We start from the raw sequence: 18,545 nt of genomic DNA, 5'->3' as shown, positions 1-18,545 counted from the left end.
TTTTGTTAAGGCTGCACTGGTTGACAACATTGTGCACGATTCATAAATACAGGATCCTGCCTCCTCACCACAAAGGCACCCATAGTCCTTCTCCACAGTCCATTGGGGTCCCTTCCCCTTTTCTTCTCTATCTTCCCCCTCCCCCTCAGTTTTATAGTAAGATTTTTAGGGTTTGATTTTGGCTTGATGTTGTCCAACTCTTTGTTTTGTTTCTCTGCATTCCAAATATGATCAGAACCATCTGATATTTATCGTTCTCCCTCAGGCTAACTTTACTTAGTATAATCCCCTTAGTTCCACCTATGTTGTCAGAAATAGCAGGAGGTCATCTTGTCTTTATATAGGGATAATGTTCTATCATATAAGTACATATGTATATATACATGCATTTATTAACAAGTATGCAATATATGTAAAATACACACACCTTCTTGAGCTGTTCATCTGTCCTTGCTTCCGCAATTTGGCTGTTGTTAATAACATTGCAGTGACTATAAGAGCGCATGTAATCCTTCAAATTAGTGTTTTCACATTCTTCCAGTAGATACCCAGAAGTGGTATAGTTGGATCACATGATAGATCTATTTTTAATATTTTGAGAAGCCTTCATACTGTTTTCCAAAGGGGCTGGACCAGTCTACAATCCCACCAGTAGTGTACCAGGGTTCCTTTTTCACCACATCCTCACCAACACTTGTTTGTGGACTTTTTGAAATGGGCCATTCTCACAGGTGTGATGTAGTATCTCCTTATGGTTTTAATTTTCATTTCTGTGCTGATAAGTGATAATGAGCATTTTTTTCATGGCTTGTTGACTGTCTTCTTTGGAGAAGTGTCTAACTCATCTGCCTATTTTTTTTTTTAAGATTTATTTATTTATTTATACAAGCACTGGGTACAGTCAGAAGCACGGGAGGGTGAGAGAATTCACCAGAGCCAGAGCGGGGAGCAGAGCAGGCAGAAGGACAGAAGTACACTGCTGAGGGGAGCAGCGGGCGGCAGGAGAGGTCTGCGCACCATGTGGGGCCCTCCTCCGGTGGCCGGGGAGCAGCCGGGAATTGAACCGGCGCTGTAGAGGTTGCGGGCAGCTTCGCAACCCAGCGCTCAACTGCTGCACCACCGGGGCCCCCCATCTGCCTATTTTCTGATTGGTTTACTTTCATTTTGTTGAGTTGTATGAATCCTTTGCAGATGCTGGATATTAGTGCCTTGTGGTATGTACAATGTGCAAATATTTTCTCACATTTGGAAAGTTGTCTTATCGTTTTAATGATAGTTTCTTTTGCTGTGCAAAAACTTTTAGTTTGATGTTGTTCCATTTGTTTGTATTTCTTGTTTTCCTTGCCATAAGAGTCACATCCCCAAATATGTCACTGAGGCCATCGTCAAGGAATGTTTTGCTAATGTCTCCTTCTACGTATTTTATGTTTTCAATTCCTACATCTAAGGCTTTATTACATTTTGAGTTAATTTTTGTATATTGTGTGAAAAGTGGTTTAGTGTCATTCTTTATATGTGGCTGGAGAATTTTCCCAAAACCATCTGTTGAAGACACTTTCTGCTACAGCGTACGCTCTTGGCTCCCTTGTTTTAAGATAACTATCCATAGAAGTGTGGGTTTATTTCTGGGCTCTCAATTCTATTCCATTGGTCTGTGTGTCTATTTTTATTCCAATACTACACTGTTTACATTACTATAATTTTGAGTATATTTGAAGTCTGGGAATGTTACACCTCTCTTTTTCCTCTCTTTTTTGTCAGGGTTGTTTATATTATTTAGTAAAAATATGTATTTGAGTAACACTAGTTAGACATTTTGGAGGGAAAAAAGAGACATGTTTAAACATGTCCTTTTATGACATTAAAGGGTTATGTTGTCATTTTAAACTATAGAAAGTTAAAAAATTCAAAGTAATTTACAGTTGTGTTTCAATACATGCAATGAAGGGAATGTTGCAAATGAGGGTATGGAAAAATTTGAAACATACTATTTAAAATTGTACATGAATATATATAATGTAGAGTCATGGAGATAGATGATGGAAAGTTATTTTTTAAGATTTATTTATGCATACAAAGCTGGGGTGTAGGCCAGAGGTACAGGGGGTGAGAGGATTCACCAGAGACAGAGTGGGGTGCAGAACAGGTAGATAGAGTGAAATACACTGCTGAGAGAACTAGCAGGCAAGATAGGAGAGGTTTGCCTGAGCCATGTGGGTCAGATCATTGGCCAGGGATTGAACTTGTGCAGTAGTGGCCGCAGATCGCTTCATAGTGCTGAGACTTAATCCCTTTTGCCAACAGGGAGACCCTTGGAAAGAATTTTTTTTTTAAATCTTCTAAAGTGCTCTCATGTTATGGGTATCTGATAGTAATATTTTTTTTTTATTTATTTTTTTAATTTTATTGTTATATTCCCCATACAATTGCAGCCCCCCCATTCTGACCCCAATCCCTCCCCACCCGCCCCCACCCCGCTAAAAGTGTCTCTGGTTCATAGTTTTTTGTTGATTTTGATTTTCACTTTCTTATAGTTATTCATTGTCCTGGTCCCTTATTTAAGTTTTCTAGATTCCTGCTATGAGTGAGACCATCCGGTATTTTTCTTTTTCTTTTTGGCTTATTTCGCTGAGCATGATCCCTTCCAGCGCCATCCATGTTGCTGCAAATTGCATGTGTTTATCTTTTTTGAATGCTGAGTAATATTCCATGGTATATATGGACCACATCTTCTTGATCCAGTCATCTATTTTTGGGCATTTGGGTTGTTTCCAAAGCTTAGCTATTGTAAACAGTGCTGCTATAAACATAGGGGTGCAGGTGTTCTTTGGAATTGATGTTTCTGTGTCCTTTGGGTAAATACCTAGGAGTGGAATTGCTGGATCATATGGAAGCTCTATGTTTAGTAGGTCCAGAAATCTCCACACAGCTTTCCACAGTGGTTGGACCAGTTTGCACTCCCAACAACAGTGTAGAAGAGTTCCTTTTTCTCCACACCCTCGCCAACATTTGTTGTTGCTAGTTTTTTTAGTATGTGCCATTCTCACTGGTGTAAGATGGTATCTCATGGTAGTTTTGATTTGCATTTCCCTGATGGCAAGTGATGTTGAACATTTTTTCATATGCCTGTTGGCCATTTGCATTTCCTCTTCAGAGAAGTTTCTTTTTAGCTCTTCTGCCCATTTTTTGACTGGATTATTTTCTTTGTTGTTGTTGAGTCTCATCAGCTCTTTGCAGATTTTTGTGATCAGTCCTTTATCATTAGTGTTGGGTGCAAAAATGTTCTCCCAGTTGGTGGGGTTTCTCTTTGTTTTTGTTATTGTCTCTTTTGCTGTGCAGAAGCTCTTTAATTTGATGTAGTCCCAGCTGTTTATCTTTGCCTTCACGATCACTGCTTTGGGTGATGTGTCTGTAAAGATGTCTTTGATGTGCAAATCACGTAGTGTTTCGCCTATATTTCCTTCTATATATTTTATGGTTTCAGGTCTTATGTCTAGTTCTTTAATCCATTTTGAGTTGATTTTTGTGTATGGTGTGAGGTAGTGGTCAAGCTTCATTCTTTTGCATGTAGCGACCCAGTTTTCCCAGCACCATTTATTGAACAAACTTTCTTTGCTCCAATGCATAGTCTTTGCTCCTTTGTCAAAGATTAGTTGACCATAAATCTGTGGGTTTATTTCTGGATTTTCTATTCGATTCCATTGGTCTGTATGTCTGTTCTTGTTCCGATACCATGCAGTTTTGATGATTATGGCTTTGTAGTATAGTTTGAAGTCTGGGAGTGTAATGCCTCCATTCCCTTCTTTTTTTTTCAGGAGAGCTTTGGCTATTCGGGGTTTTTTGTGATTCCATATGAATTTCATCAATAATTGTTCTATTTCTTTGAAGAATGACATTGAAATTTTGATTGGAATAGCATTGAATCTGTATATTGCTTTTGGAAGGATGGCCATTTTAATAATGTTTATTCTTCCAATCCACGAGCAGGGGATGTCTCTCCATTTCTTTGTGTCTTCTTCTATTTCTTTTAACAGTGTTTTATAGTTTTCTTTGTATAGGTCCTTTACCTCTTTTGTTAGATTTATTCCCAAATATTTGATTTTTTTTGTTTCAATAACAAAAGGGATGGTTTTTTTGATTTCTTCTTCTTCAGATTTATTGTTTGTGTATAGGAAGGCTACTGACTTTTGCGTGTTGATTTTGTATCCTGCCACTTTACTGAACTGATTGATGAGTTGAATTAGCTTTTCTGTGGAGTTTTTGGGGTTCTCTATGTATAATATCATATCATCTGCAAATAGTGATAGTTTGACTTCTTCTTTTCCTATTTGGATTCCTTGGATGTCTTTCTCTTGACTTATTGCCCTGGCTAGGACTTCCAGTATTATATTGAAAAGCAGTGGTGAGAGTGGATATCCTTGTCTTGTTCCAGATCTTAATGGAATTGCTTTCAGCTTTTCACCATTGAGGATGATACTGACTGTTGGCTTGTCATAGATGGCCTTTATGATGTTGAGGTATATTCCTTGTATCCCAAGAATTTCAAGGGCTTTTATCATGAATGGGTGTTGCACTTTGTCGAAAGCTTTCTCAGCATCTATTGATATTATCATATGGTTTTTATATTTCTTTTTGTTGATGTGTTGGATAACGTTGATTGATTTTCGGATGTTAAACCATCCTTGTGCCCCTGGAATGAATCCTACTTGGTCGTGGTGAATTATCTTATGGATACATTGTTGGATTCTGATGGCTAAAATTTTATTGAGGATTTTTGCATCAGTGTTCATTAGGGAGATTGGCCTGTAGTTTTCCTTTTTTGTGTTGTCCTTGTTCGGTTTTGGTATTAGTGTAATGTTGGCTTCATAGAACGTGTTTGGTATTGTCCCTTCCTTCTCAATTTTTTGGAAGAGTTTGTGAAGGATAGGCACTAATTCGTCTCTGAATCTTTGGTAGAATTCATTTGTAAATCCATCAGGTCCTGGGCTTTTGTTTTTGGGCAGGTTTTTGATTACCATTTCAATTTCGCTGCTTGTAATTGGTCTGTTTAGGTGTTCTATTTCTTCTTTATCTAGCTTTGGGTGATTGTAGAGTTGTAGGAATTTGTCCATCTCCTCTAGATTGTTAAACTTGTTTCCATATAACTGTTCATAGTAGTTACTGATTATTCTTTTGATTTCTGCTGTGTCCGTTGTGATTTCTCCTCTTTCATTGATGATCCTGTTTATTTGTGCTTTCTCCCTTTTTTCCTTTGTGAGCCTGGCTAGGGGTTTGTCTATTTTATTGATTTTTTCAAAGAACCAGCTCTTGGTTTCATTGATCTTTTGGATTGTTTTTTTAGTTTCAATTTCATTTATTTCTGCTTTGGTTTTTATTATTTCTTTTCTTCTACTGGTTTTGGGGTTTTTTTGTTGTTCTTTTTCTAGATCTTTGAGCTTCGAGATTAGGTTGTTTCTTTGAGTTCTTTCTTGTTTCTTGATGTGAGCTTCTATTGCTATATATTTTCCTCTTATTACTGCTTTTGCTGCATCCCATACATTTAGGATATTGGTGTCCTCCTTGTCGTTCAATTCAAAAAATTTTTTAATCTCTTCTTTGATCTCCTCATTAGTCCAGTGGTCTTCCAGTAGTGTGGTTTTTAATCTCCATGAGGTAGGAATGTTCCTTGCCTTCTTTTTATGGTTTATTTCTAGTTTGATGCCTTCATGGTCAGAAAAGATGGTTGATATGATTTCAATCTTGGTGTATCTGTTGATGTTTGTCTTGTGCCCCAGTATGTGATCGATCCTGGAGAATGATCCGTGTGCGCTTGAGAAAAATGTGTACTCCGTTTTTTTGGGGTTTAGTGTTCTATAGATGTCTGTTAAGCCCAATTGCTCTAGGTCCTTATTTAGAGCTTTGGTTTCTTTACTTATTTTTTGTCTTGTTGATCTATCCATTGTTGATAGTGGTGTGTTGAAGTCTCCCACTACGTATGTGTTTTCTCTGATGTCTGTTTTCAGAGAGGACAACAGTTGTCTGATATATTTTGGTGCTCCTTCGTTTGGTGCGTATATGTTAATGAGTGTTATTTCTTCTTGAAGTATTGTCCCCTTGATCATAATGTAGTGACCATTGGGGTCTCTTTTTATCTTTTTGAGTTTGAAATCTGTTTTATCTGATATAAGTATAGCTGTTCCTGCTTTCTTTTTTGGTCCATTTGCTTGTAGGATTGTTTTCCATCCTTTAACTTTGAGCCTATTTTTATCTTTTGTAGCTAAATGTGTTTCCTGGAGACAGCAAAAGGTTGGGTTTTGTTTCTTAATCCAGGCTGCAACTCTGTGTCTTTTTATTGAAGAGTTTAGTCCATTTACATTTAGAGTTAATATTGATATGTTAACATCTGTATTTGCCATTGTGTTTGTCTTTCCTTTGATTTTATTTATTTATTCTTTTAGTAACTTTTTTTTTTTTTTTGGCCTTCTTTCATTGTTATTCGTCCCTCTGAGGTTCTGGCTTTAGGACTCCTTGTAGTATTTTTTGGAGTGGGGGTTTAGTTGCAATGAAATTCCGGAATTTTTGTTTGTCTGGGAAGGTCCATATTCTTTCTTCAAAGAGGAAGGAGAGCTTTGCGGGATAGAGTATTCTTGGTTGGCATCTGTTTTCTTGGAGTCTGTTGACTATGTCCCTCCACTCTCTCCTTGCCCGTAGTGTTTCTTCGGAGAAGTCTGATGTCAGCCTGATTGGCTTTCCTTTGAATGTTATCTGTTTCTTCCCTCTTGCCAGCTTCATTATTTTTTCCTTGTCCTGGATTCTTGGGAGCTTTACTATTATGTGTCTTGCTGTATTTTTTCTTTCGTCGTGGAAGTTTGGTGTTCTTCTTGCTTCTTGTATATCAATTTTCAGCTCCTTCTTCACATTTGGGAAGTTCTCTTCAATTATCTCTTTGAATATTTTCTCTGTTCCTACTTCTCTCTCCTCTCCTTCTGGTATTCCTATAACTCTTATATTTCCTTTCCTCATGGAGTCAGATAGTTCCCGAAGTCTTTCTTCATTCTTTTTCCTTCGTACTTCTCTTTCCTTTTCTGTTTTGGTTCTTTTTATTTCTTTGTCTTCAAGAGCACTTATTCGTTCTTCCATTTCATCAATTCTGCTTTCATTGCTTTTGCCAGAATTCTTTAGTTCTTCCACTAATTCTTTGATCTCCTGCATTTCTTTTACTTCCCTCTTTAGGGACTCAATTTCATTCTTCTGATCGTTGATTATTTTTCGCTTATCATTGTTTTATGACTTCTGTCAGTTTTTTAATCACGGCAATTTTAAATTCTCTTTCTAGAAGGCTCAGAAGTTCTTCAAAGTTACTGTCGTTGCAATCTGAGGGCTGGTTTTCTTTTTGTGGTGTGCTTTTTCTCTGGAGAGTTGCTAGGTTGCGTGTGGTTGTTCTCCTCCCTACTGTCTGTTTTCTAATTTGCCGTATGCGTTGGGACACTGTGTAGTTGGGACTGGCCGGCATCTTGGGTGAGCTTCTCTGCTCTCCTCTGGTTCCTCCAGGAGTCATCTGTCAGTTTCAAGCAGTCTTTATTGGAGAAAGGTCCCTGTCCTAAAATGTCGATGTGGGGACACACTCCCCTGTGCACCTGGTCTGCCCCGGCGGTGGGTTCCTGCTCCCCCTCTGGGCTTGGACTGCAGGCCAGAGGGGGTCTGGCGTGGGCGAACTTCCCCCGCTCACCTCTGGCTCCTGAGGAAGCCTTCTGCAGGTAGTCTTTACTGAAGAAATGTCCCTGTTCTAAAATGGTGATGTGGGACACACTCCCTGCGCGTACGGTGTCAGGCACACTCTTCTGCGTGCCTGGTCTGCCCAGGCTGTGGGTGCTCGCTCTCCCTGTGGGCTCAGACTACTTGTTCGGAAGGGGCCGGGTGTGGGCTAACTCCCCAGCTGGCCACTAGCTCCTTCAGGAGCCTGTGCTGGCTTCAAGTCGCTAGGTAGCGCCAGAGATCTCTCCTAGAGCCATTGGGGAGCTGATTTTCCACCCCGTGGGACAGGGAGCAGAGCGGGGATGGGAGGGTACACCTCAACGGCTTTGGGGTTCTGTGTCTGCCTTGTGCCCCACCGTCGTGGGGAACCCACGCCCCTAATTTCGTGCCCCGGGTCTCAGTTCCAAAGCCCTCAGTTCCAGGACGCGGGCTGTAGCCCAGTTCAGTGGTGCGGGAATGGCGCCTTTTGCACCGCTCCTGTGCCTGGGCGCCTGGTTCCTGCTTACTCAGGGAGGGACCTTCACCTCAGTGAGGACCTCTGAGCGTCTCCCCGCAAGCCTAGGTCGTCTCCCAAGCCTAGGTCGCAGGCGTGGTGACCTGGGCAGCCGCGATCCTGGTCTGCACTTGCTTTTCAAGCGTGCCGAGCAGGCCACTTTCCGCGCATGCTTACTGGCAGCCCAGGCTGTGTGCGCGTCTCCCGGTGTCTTTGTTCTTCTCTAATGGCGCCTGGAGCCCTTCGCTCACCACCGTGGCGAATCCTGCAGGGTTCGCCTCAGCTCCCGTTCACGGGGTGTGGTGGCTGCAATAGTTCCTTTCCACTCACAGTCCCACTTGCTGCGTCCGTTTTTCTTGTTGGCCGTTTTGGTTTGTTGTTTCCCTCCTCTCTGCTGGTGGGAGAGTGCCGCCTCTATGGGCGGGGGAGGGGAGCAGGGTTCTGCGCTTCCCTCCCTTCTAGTCCTCTTTTATGGCAACTTTCTTCTTTGGGCAGTTTGCTGGAGTCGTCCGTTTATCTTCCGTGTCCCAGTTCTCACTGGGACCTGCCACTTTTCCTCCCTATTAACTTTTTTTAATGGGAGATCTTACTCGCAGCGTCTCCTCGCCGCCATGTTGCTCCGCCTCTGATAGTAATATTTTTAATAGGTGCCTATGACAAAGCATATAACTTTAGATTTCTGATATTGATGATCACTATATTTGGACTTTGAAAATCCTCACTGGACTTAAAATTATTTTTAATGATTCTACGGGTCTTTTACATAGATATGATAGGAGGAGGTGACTTTTAGAAAAAGCTTCACTATATTGTCATCACAGAAAAACTGAGAATCTACTAGTAATATCAAATTCCTATTACAGTTCATTTGCCTTTTATTGATAGTCTAACATGACTTGTGAATTTTGAGTGATGAGTCAAAACCAGATCTCTTCCTTAGAAAAATAGAGCATCAACTGTCAGTGTAAAATGAGTCACCTTCAGATATTGGATTTGCTGTTTCTGTTAGAAATCTTGCTTTCTCGTACTCGTAAGCACACTCACTTTTTCCATAGTACTATTTTGAAATATTCACCAGTTCTGCTTGGGGTTCTACCCTGAGGAATGCACCAAGTAAAATTGCCTATTTTACTAGGTGGAGTGAGGTAATGATGTAGATCTGACCAAAATATAGACTAAATGTTAAAATTCATATTTTACCCCCTGAGTAACATGGCTTTACTTTTTTTTTGAAATGGTGACACTTTAATGTTAATGTTACTTCTTAACAGGAAAAAAGCAAAAAATTAAGATAGCATCCTTTGACTTTACTGATGTAATACAATTTCTCCTGAGGCTCTCTTATTTTCAGACAGTTTACCTAGGCATATACTTGTTGATTTTGCACAATTTGTTTGATGGAACTGCTATTTTAATGAAACTTTATTATAGGACCATAATAACACAGCCCAAAATAATATTCTGCAATTGTACTTCATAAAGGGAAAGTTTCCTGAATAGAATAACTGACACAACAAAGCCATTTCATCTACTGTATTAAAATGTCCATGAGATTCAAAGGTAAATTTAGTTGACTCAAGTTCGAAGAACTGGGCTCTAGCTCTTACTCAATTTTTATTTGTAGGGAGTTTTCTTAGACTCTCACTTTCATCAGGAGTATTTCTTACTTAAAGAATTCTGAGTTTCAATTGACATGGTATGTGTTGACTTAAAAACTTTAAAGAACATGAAATATGCACTGTTGTCATTATACTTTTACAAAGTATCCCTATGGCATGGATTTAAGGAAGGGTTTCAATGAACTGTGAATGTGTGTGTTAAGAGAAATTGCTAGAATCTAAAATGTCTGAACACTGTATATCATACATTCATTGTATACTGAATGTTGTCATTACATTTTCTTGTATATTAATATTCATTGGCAGGAAAACTGGCTTAGTTCTGTAACACAGATGGGGAAGAGAGCAAACTTTTTTGGACATTGCTTCTCTTAATTGATTTTTAAATGCTATTCAGTGTGCTGAAAGAAACTGTGACTCACTCTGCATTACACAGCAATGATTGGTAATGTTGAGGCTGAACCAATTGCATTTGTCCATTTTTTAGATAAAGTGGGGAGATTTTTAGCCTGGAGTCATATCTAAGTGTCAACATGAGCTTCATCATCTTAACTTATAAGACAGGAAGGTTGAGTGGCTACACAAAAACACACACATTTACATATAAAACATAAGGTAATAATTATTTAAAATTTTAGGAAACATAGCTGCATCTACAGTAACACCCAGAGCATTAATACCAAAATCTCTGTTCGATCAATACTTTGAAGAATCCAGTGCATTATATTGAGATTGGATAAACTGACACTTAATACTGGGTTTAGTCTCTAGAGTCTGACAGTGGCAGTTGAAATTCCATGACTTTGATGCCCAGATTTATTTTTTGCCTGTCCCGCCCAGGTGTGCCTCTACCCCTTGATCTTGACTTGAATGATGTTATTCAAGGACTCAACCCCCTTTTGTCACTCTGTTCTCTCTACACAGTGCTTTTAAGTTAAATATTTAAAACTGTGTCTTCACCAACAACTTCTCTGCTGTTTTTAGATCAATATGAGCCGTGTTCTTAATAGCTCTTTTACTGTGATCTGTAAGCATGTTAGTATATCAAAAATACATGAATTCTTATCCATTTTTTCCAAACTATTATTTCTTTCTGTATTAACATCTGCATAGATTAATCCAATGTAGTGATATTTAGTCTGGTATTTTCAGACAGATTTATGAATCCAGTGGAATAAATCTAATGTCTTTTAGTCATTGAGTACAGTGGTTAATAGATTCTTAAAGAAGTGCATGACCTTCAAAATTTTAAGAACAGCTAACCAGAAACCTGAAGCTCTTCTACCCTACTCTATATTGCTAACACCCTATTCTATTAGGTGTCAACATGCACCGATTAATATCATAGTCCTCTGCTATATTCCCATCATCACAACCCATTTGAAACTGTCAGTACTCTCTTTTGAATTATTGCACTTATCATTACAAACAATGTATTTTCTGTTCCTGTAATCAGTCCTCTGTGCTTCTGCTGCAATGCCTTCTCCAGATCCATGCTTGTGTTTTTCCCCTGCTCATAATCCTTCAGTGGGCTCCATTTGACTTTCTGAGACGATTTTAAGCATCAGAAGCATTGCAGTGTCTGAGAATTCCTTCTGCATACATTATCAATTTAGAACCATTGTTCTGCAGGTACTGATTGAAGTATGTTTTTCAGGTGAGTTATATTACACAAAAAATAAAAGATGAGGTTACTGATATTACTGGCCTCTGCCTGCCTTTCTACCTTTATTTCTTAGCATTCAGATTTATGAATTCTTTCATCCATTCACATCGAATTTAGTGAAGTTATTCAAATTGACCATATTTTTTCACTACCTTTTAATGTGTTGCTACCTCTAGGCAAGTCCTTCCCAGTATTATTTATTGATCTAATGCCTAGTAGTTCTTTAAATTTCAACTTGTTTTACCTCCTTTTCTTGTGCTCATTGTTATTTAGGGGTCCATTTATGCGCTCCAAGTGTATTCTCTGCATACTAGTACCACAGCATTTATTGCTACATTGTGATCATGTATTAATGTCCTTTGTCCTCAAATAGATAGGAAGCTGAACAGGAGACCTTTTTATCTGCAGTAACATTAGTACTTAGTAAATTTTTGTTGAGTGAACAAAATGAATTTTTGTTGTATCATTCATAGACTAATTGACCTTGGGTAAAAAATAACCTAAATCTACTCAATGTTATGTTACCCTTCTCAATGCTGTTTTAATTTTTAATCAGTAACATGAGATTAATAATATGTCTGCTTTAAAAAGCAATTTCAAAATAAATTAGATGATGGTACTCTTATGAATTGTTCACACCATTACTTTCTAATAGTGTTTTATAATTTGCAAATGATTTTTCAACAAATTAAAGTTCAAGATTATCATTTGATATTATTGCTCCTGCTTGTTCACGTTATTATTTGGAAGATGGATACAGTTAAATGCTAGATGTTCCTAAAATGTACACCAGAATGAGCCAGAGAGAAACCTCCCCCAAGTCATGCATCAAGGCAGAGGAAATGGTAACTGTTGTTACAACAGTTACCTTACAAGTGTACTGCTTTGTCCTTTCCTTTATAGACTTATTTCACATTCCTGAAAAGTGTGATTGGGAACAAATTATTTTGAATGCTAAAAATGCCAGAAGCATTTGTGAGCTGTGGGGATACTTACAGGTGGAAAGCAATTGCTAGCTGATGTTTACAATGACACTTAACCCATGAGTAACATGCTTTAAATTCCAATACTATGTCCAGCTAAGGTGATCCTATGAACTGTTCCAGTTACTTCTGAACATTGGAATCTGATTGTTTTCCAAATCAGCATCAGGAACAATGGACACATTTCTTCAACCTTAGTGCAGTCATAAAGAGAAGACAGATAAAATGAAGTTGTGTGAAACGTAAGATAGGAATAGGAGGAGAAATTTTCTGGGCCAGTTGTAAAGCATTGACACTTAGTCTTAGGGGAAATGTGTACAACATGCAAACACTACAAATCAGAAATTTCCCTTCTCTTTCCAAGAACCACATGGTAATTGGGAAGAAATGGAAGGAACCACCTCAAGGAACAAGTATGACTAAATACTGAAGAATTTGAATTCTAGCAAACTTTGTAATACCAAATAGATTCTCTTTGCTCTTCCCACCTAGAAGTGTGTTTACAGAGGAAACATGAGCTTCAATGTCAGCAGTTGTTGCCTAATAAACAACTAACTCAAAACATACTAACTCAAAATTAACACTAAGTTATCCTTCTGTATAGAAAATAAAAACTAATTTTTTCTGAAGCGTTACTATCAAGGAATGGAAAGCAAACTTGAATATTGTCCTGATTATTTTTATAGTAAATTTTATTTTTAAGGTTGTTAGAGAACTTCCAAACATGAAGAAGGAACTGAAAATAGACATACAAGAGCTAGAAGAACATCAAACTTCCATGGTGAAAGGAAAAATACAGCAAGACACATAATAGTAAAGCTCCCAAGAATCCAAGACAAGGAAAAAATAATGAAGCTGACAAAAGGGAAGAAACAGATAACATACAAAGGAAAACCAATTAGGCTGACCTCTGACTTCTCTGAAGAAACTCTTCAGGCAAAGAAAGAGTGGAGGGACATAGTCAACACACTCCAAGACAACAAATGCCAACCAAAAATACTCTATCCCACAAAGCTTTCCTTCCTCTATGAAGAAAGAACAAGGACCATCCCAGAAGCACAGAAACTTCAGAATTTCATTATGACTAACCCCCCCCCTCCAAAAAATAGTACAAGGAGTCCTAAAGCCAGAACTAACAGAGGAATGGATAAGAATGAAACAAGATCAAAACATTTATTAAAAAAATAAATAAAACCAGATAAAAGTCAAACAAAATGGCAAATACAGATGCTAACAAATCAATATTAACTTTAAATGTAAATTGACTAAACTCTTCAATAAAAAGACACAGAGTCATAGGCTGGATTAAGAAACAAAATGGAACCTTTTCCTGTCTCCAGGAAACACTAACTATAAAAGATAAAAATAGACTGAAAATAAAGGGATGGAAAACAATCCTACAAGTGAATGTACCAAAAAAGAAGGGAGGAACAGCTATACTTATATGAGATAAAACATTTCAAACTCAAAAAGGTAAAAAGAGACCCAGACGGTCACTACATTATGATCAAGGGGACAATAAATCAAGAAGACATAACACTCATTAACATATACTCACCAAATGAAGGAGCACTAAAATATATCAGATAACTATTATCATCTCTGAAAATAGAGAAAACACATATGTAGTAGGAGACTTCAACACAGCACTGTCAACAATGGATAGATTAACGAGACAAAAAATGAGTAAGGAGACTAAAGCTCTAGATAGGGATCTAGAACTCATGGGCTTAAGTGACATCTATAGAACACTACACCCTAGTAAATCTGAGTACACATTTTTCTCAAGCGCACATGGATCATTCTCCAGGATCGATGACATGATGGGATATAAGAAAAACATCAACAGATACACCAAGCTTGAAATCATACCAACCATCTTCTCTGATCATGAAGGCATCAAACTAGAAAAAAAAACATAAAAGGAAGGCAAGAATCCTCCTAACTCATGAAGATTGAAACCCACACTACTGGAAGACCACTGGACTAACAAGGAGATCAGAGAAGAAATTAAAAAATGCTTTGAGTTGAATGACAAGGAGGACACCAATTTCATAAATGTATGGGATGGAGCAAAAGCAGTAATAAGAGGAAAATATATAGCAATACAGGCTCACATCAAGAAGCAAGAAAGAACTCAAAGATACAACCTAATCTCACAGCTCAAGAACTGGAAAAAGAACAACAACAAAACCCTAAAACCAGTAGAAGAAAGGAAATAATAAAAATCAAAGCAGAAATAAATAGAAAGCTGTGTGGATATTCCTCAACCTGGTAAAGATGGAGCTTCCATGTGATCCAGCAATTCCACTCCTAGGTATTTATCCAAAGGACACAGAAACATTAATTCAAAAGGGCACCTGCACCCCTATGTTTATAGCAGCACTATTTACAATTGCTAAGCTCTGGAAACTACCCAGATGCCCAAAAATATAGATGACTGGATCAAGAAGATGTGGTAGATATACACCATGGAATATTACTCAGTGATCAAAAAAGATAAACTCATGTACTTTGCAGCAAGAGACCAGGAAAAAGACTAATTATAATAAAGTAAAAATCAAAATCAATAAGCAAATATAAACCAGAGACACACTACGGGGGTGGGGGAGGGAGTAGGATCAAAGCAAGAAGGGGTGTGAATTGTATGGGGATTACAACCAAGATGAAAATACATTGTACAAAAATGAAAAATGATGTAAAGTATATAAAATTAAAATAAAATATTAATAAAAGTTATATCTTCTTAAAAAATAACTTAGTGGGGACAGTAGAACTTTGTTTTCCAGGGATTTTTAAGAAAATTTCCCTAGTTTGACTTTTCTTTATCTTGTATGTCTGCCGGGGATAACTAATCTTCAGCTGCTGAGTCAGGGGTTAGGGTGGGGGCCTGGAGGGGCCCAGGCTCTATGAATATTTGTGTGTGGGGGCTAGCTTGGGTTTGTGGTATCACTGATGATTTGAGGTATCTCTCTGGCTTTCCAGACCTTTGTCTCTACAGCCTGTGTGGCTCACAGGATCAGCAGCAGTCCTGAGAGGTAAGGGGGTAGGAGTGCAGTTCAGAGTCCTCTTCTTTCTACAGTGGATCCTGGCCACCTCATATACATGTGATCTCTTGTCCACATATCTCCCCTCAGTCCTGGGTGTGACTCCACACCTCTCATCTGTCACCTCCCAGGGCCACCAGCCAGATACAGGAGCACTATGCGGAGGTCTGTGTGGCCGGCTGCCACCTGCAGTGGTCTGTCTCTACCCATCTTTTGTTGGATGGAGTTGAATTTCCTCAGTGTCCATTCCGGCACTGTCAGTGCTGGTTTCCAATGTCCAAGAATTCTTCTAGTTTAGATCCAAGTCATGGAACTTCTGGGTGTAGTGCCCCTCTGGACTGTTTTCAGATTATCCTCCTGGGAGCGTAGCAGGGAAGCGCTTCTGAAGATCTCTCCATCTTTACAGGACACAATTTAATCTGAGTGGTGATTCTCTTCATGGAGAATAATCTATTCCTTTACTGGACTCTTTTGCAACTATTATGTCTGTAGACAATTTTCCATGGATCTAAAGATTGAATCAATACAGCTAAAGTTAAATAAGAATTTGTCACCTTTTAAAACCTCAGCACTTTTAAGGATTTATTCTTCAAGGCAATCTAAATCACACACACACACAAACACACACACAAATGCACGCGCGCATGCAAAAGTAAAGAATAAAAGCACAAGGCATATTTTTCTTCATGGCTAGGAGCTCCATAAGTAGTCATGGTTATTTCAACCTATATATAGTATACACTATAAGACTTGGGAGTTTTAACTACTTTTTAAAACCATGTAATCTGCAAAATATTTTAGAAAAAAGAATCCTGCTTTGTGGTCATTACTTTAAGTCCAACCAGGCATTAATTTCCTTAAATCCTTTTTACCAAACATAAAAAGATGATGAGAGATAGGAGAATAATTTAAATGCCCCTGTGGCGCTTGTAGGATGGCAGTGCTGCACTTCCTTACCCCACAGCAGACAACAATTCTATGTACCAAGAGGATAATTTTTTTCAGGAGACTCCAGCAGATAAATTTTATTGGTGTAAATAATTCAGCAGCTTGTTATAATGAAACCACTTTACATTAAGCATTTCCTTGCTCCATCTTAAATGCATACAGAAATATTCCACTGGATACTACTAATATCTGATGCAAACTGGAGGTTTTCCAGTTTATCATGAGTTGTAGCTCTTCAAGGAACTGAGTCTATTGCTAAGGGACTTGGTTAAACACTTGCCATAAAAAGAAAATCTAAGCAGAGTATAGAGTAAAGGAACAAAGAAAATAATAGAGCTTTGCTGGTCATTATGTTGATCTCAGAGATTTCATAGTCACTGCACATCTGGAGGTTAGTTTTCAAGTTGGTCCTTCAGGGACTATGAAGGAGATTAAAATTTATATAGGACAAATATAATTCTCAGTAAAGTCTAAGGGGCAGTAACAAGTTTCCATATTTAGTAGCTCTCTTCTTAATGGATCACATAGAGAACGACAAAGTTATATAGAGTCTTACCTTTTTTTAAAGCTATAAATGATTGTTCTTTTAAAAAATGAAAAAAATGTTAGGAACTCGAGTTTCATTTTCGTTTCTGACTTAGCAGTTTAGTTCTGTGTCATTTTCTGATAACTTTTTCTTTGAGGAGGAAGCCCACTTGCCTAGTGACAGGTTGTTCTCAGCTTGAGGTGCCCTCAGTCTTATCAGAGGCATTATAGCTCTGATTCTGGAGGATCTGTGGGCAAACTTTCGCCCATATACTCGCCCCTCCCCACTCTCACCACCACTTTTTACTTATAACAGGCTTTACACTGATTCTTGATGTACAGTAATTTGGATCTTGTTTAATATGTTTGTACTTGTCTAGCATCAAAGAGGTTCTTGGAGTGAATTCCCAAGAGGAATATTTCAGCAAATTCAAATGCAGCTTATAAATATTTTATTCAACTTGTGATTTAATATGATATCTGGCTTGTAGCTCCAGATTTCTGCTTCCCCTGCTTCTTATTAGAATACATAGGATGAGAAAAGAGATCAATATCCCCAGCACTAAGACTGACAGTTTACTGAAGGCTGAAATTTAGGAAAAGCATAAAATATGTTGACTAGGGGGAAGCCATATTGAGAAATGCATGTTCAGAACATCTGAGAAAAGAGACATGAGAATCCTCTCTACTCCCCATACCTGACTCAATGATTTTTATCAACCAGGATATCAGGCAATTATATTTCTGTCCCCTGAGGAAACAGTTTCTTTTTTCATAATTTTTTTAAATTAAGGAAACATTGTCTTTCAATATTGTGTATGATTCATAAATATAGGATCCCGCCTTTTCGGGTGTAATTTAGCACACCACATTTACCGAGGTACCCACCGTCCTCCATCACACTTCTCTCTTCGCCTCCTCTCCCTCCCCCTCTAGTACTCTGTTTTACATTCAGAAGCCAGATTTCTAGAGTTTGTTTTTGGCTTCTTGATTCTGTGTTTTGTTTCTCTCTACACCACATATAAGTGAAACCATTGTTACTCCTTTTTCTTTTTCTCTCTTTTGCTTATATTGCTTGGTATAACCTCCTACAGTTCCATCCAGGTTGTTGAAATGACAAGAATTCATGTTTACTTTTATAGGGGAGCAGTACTGCATTGGGCATATATACCACAGTTTCCTAATCCCCTCATCTCTTGTTGTTTCCATTAACTTGCCTATTACAAACAGTGCTGAGTGAACATAGGAGTGCCTGTATCCCTTGGAATTGCTGTTTTTGCATTCTTTGGGTAGGAACCAATTCCTGAAACAATCTAATCATAATGGTCCCCCTTACCTAGCAATTATTTCTAATTGTGTTAGTAATAAACAATATATATTCTTATTTATGAATCAATAAAAGTAATGTATTATTATTTATGAATACTGGTAAAGGAAAAAGATTCAATTGTATTGTATTTAATTATGTCTTTCTCCTTAAGGTAATCCTTTTTAATAATTTGGTATGTATTTGCATATACATGTATCTAT

The sequence above is a fragment of the Talpa europaea genome (assembly GCF_964194135.1).
Source record: "Talpa europaea genome assembly, chromosome: 8".
In the NCBI taxonomy this organism is placed as follows: Eukaryota; Metazoa; Chordata; class Mammalia; order Eulipotyphla; family Talpidae; genus Talpa; species Talpa europaea.
The sequence above is the reverse complement of the archived record's forward strand: the minus strand, read 5'-3'. Positions refer to the sequence as shown.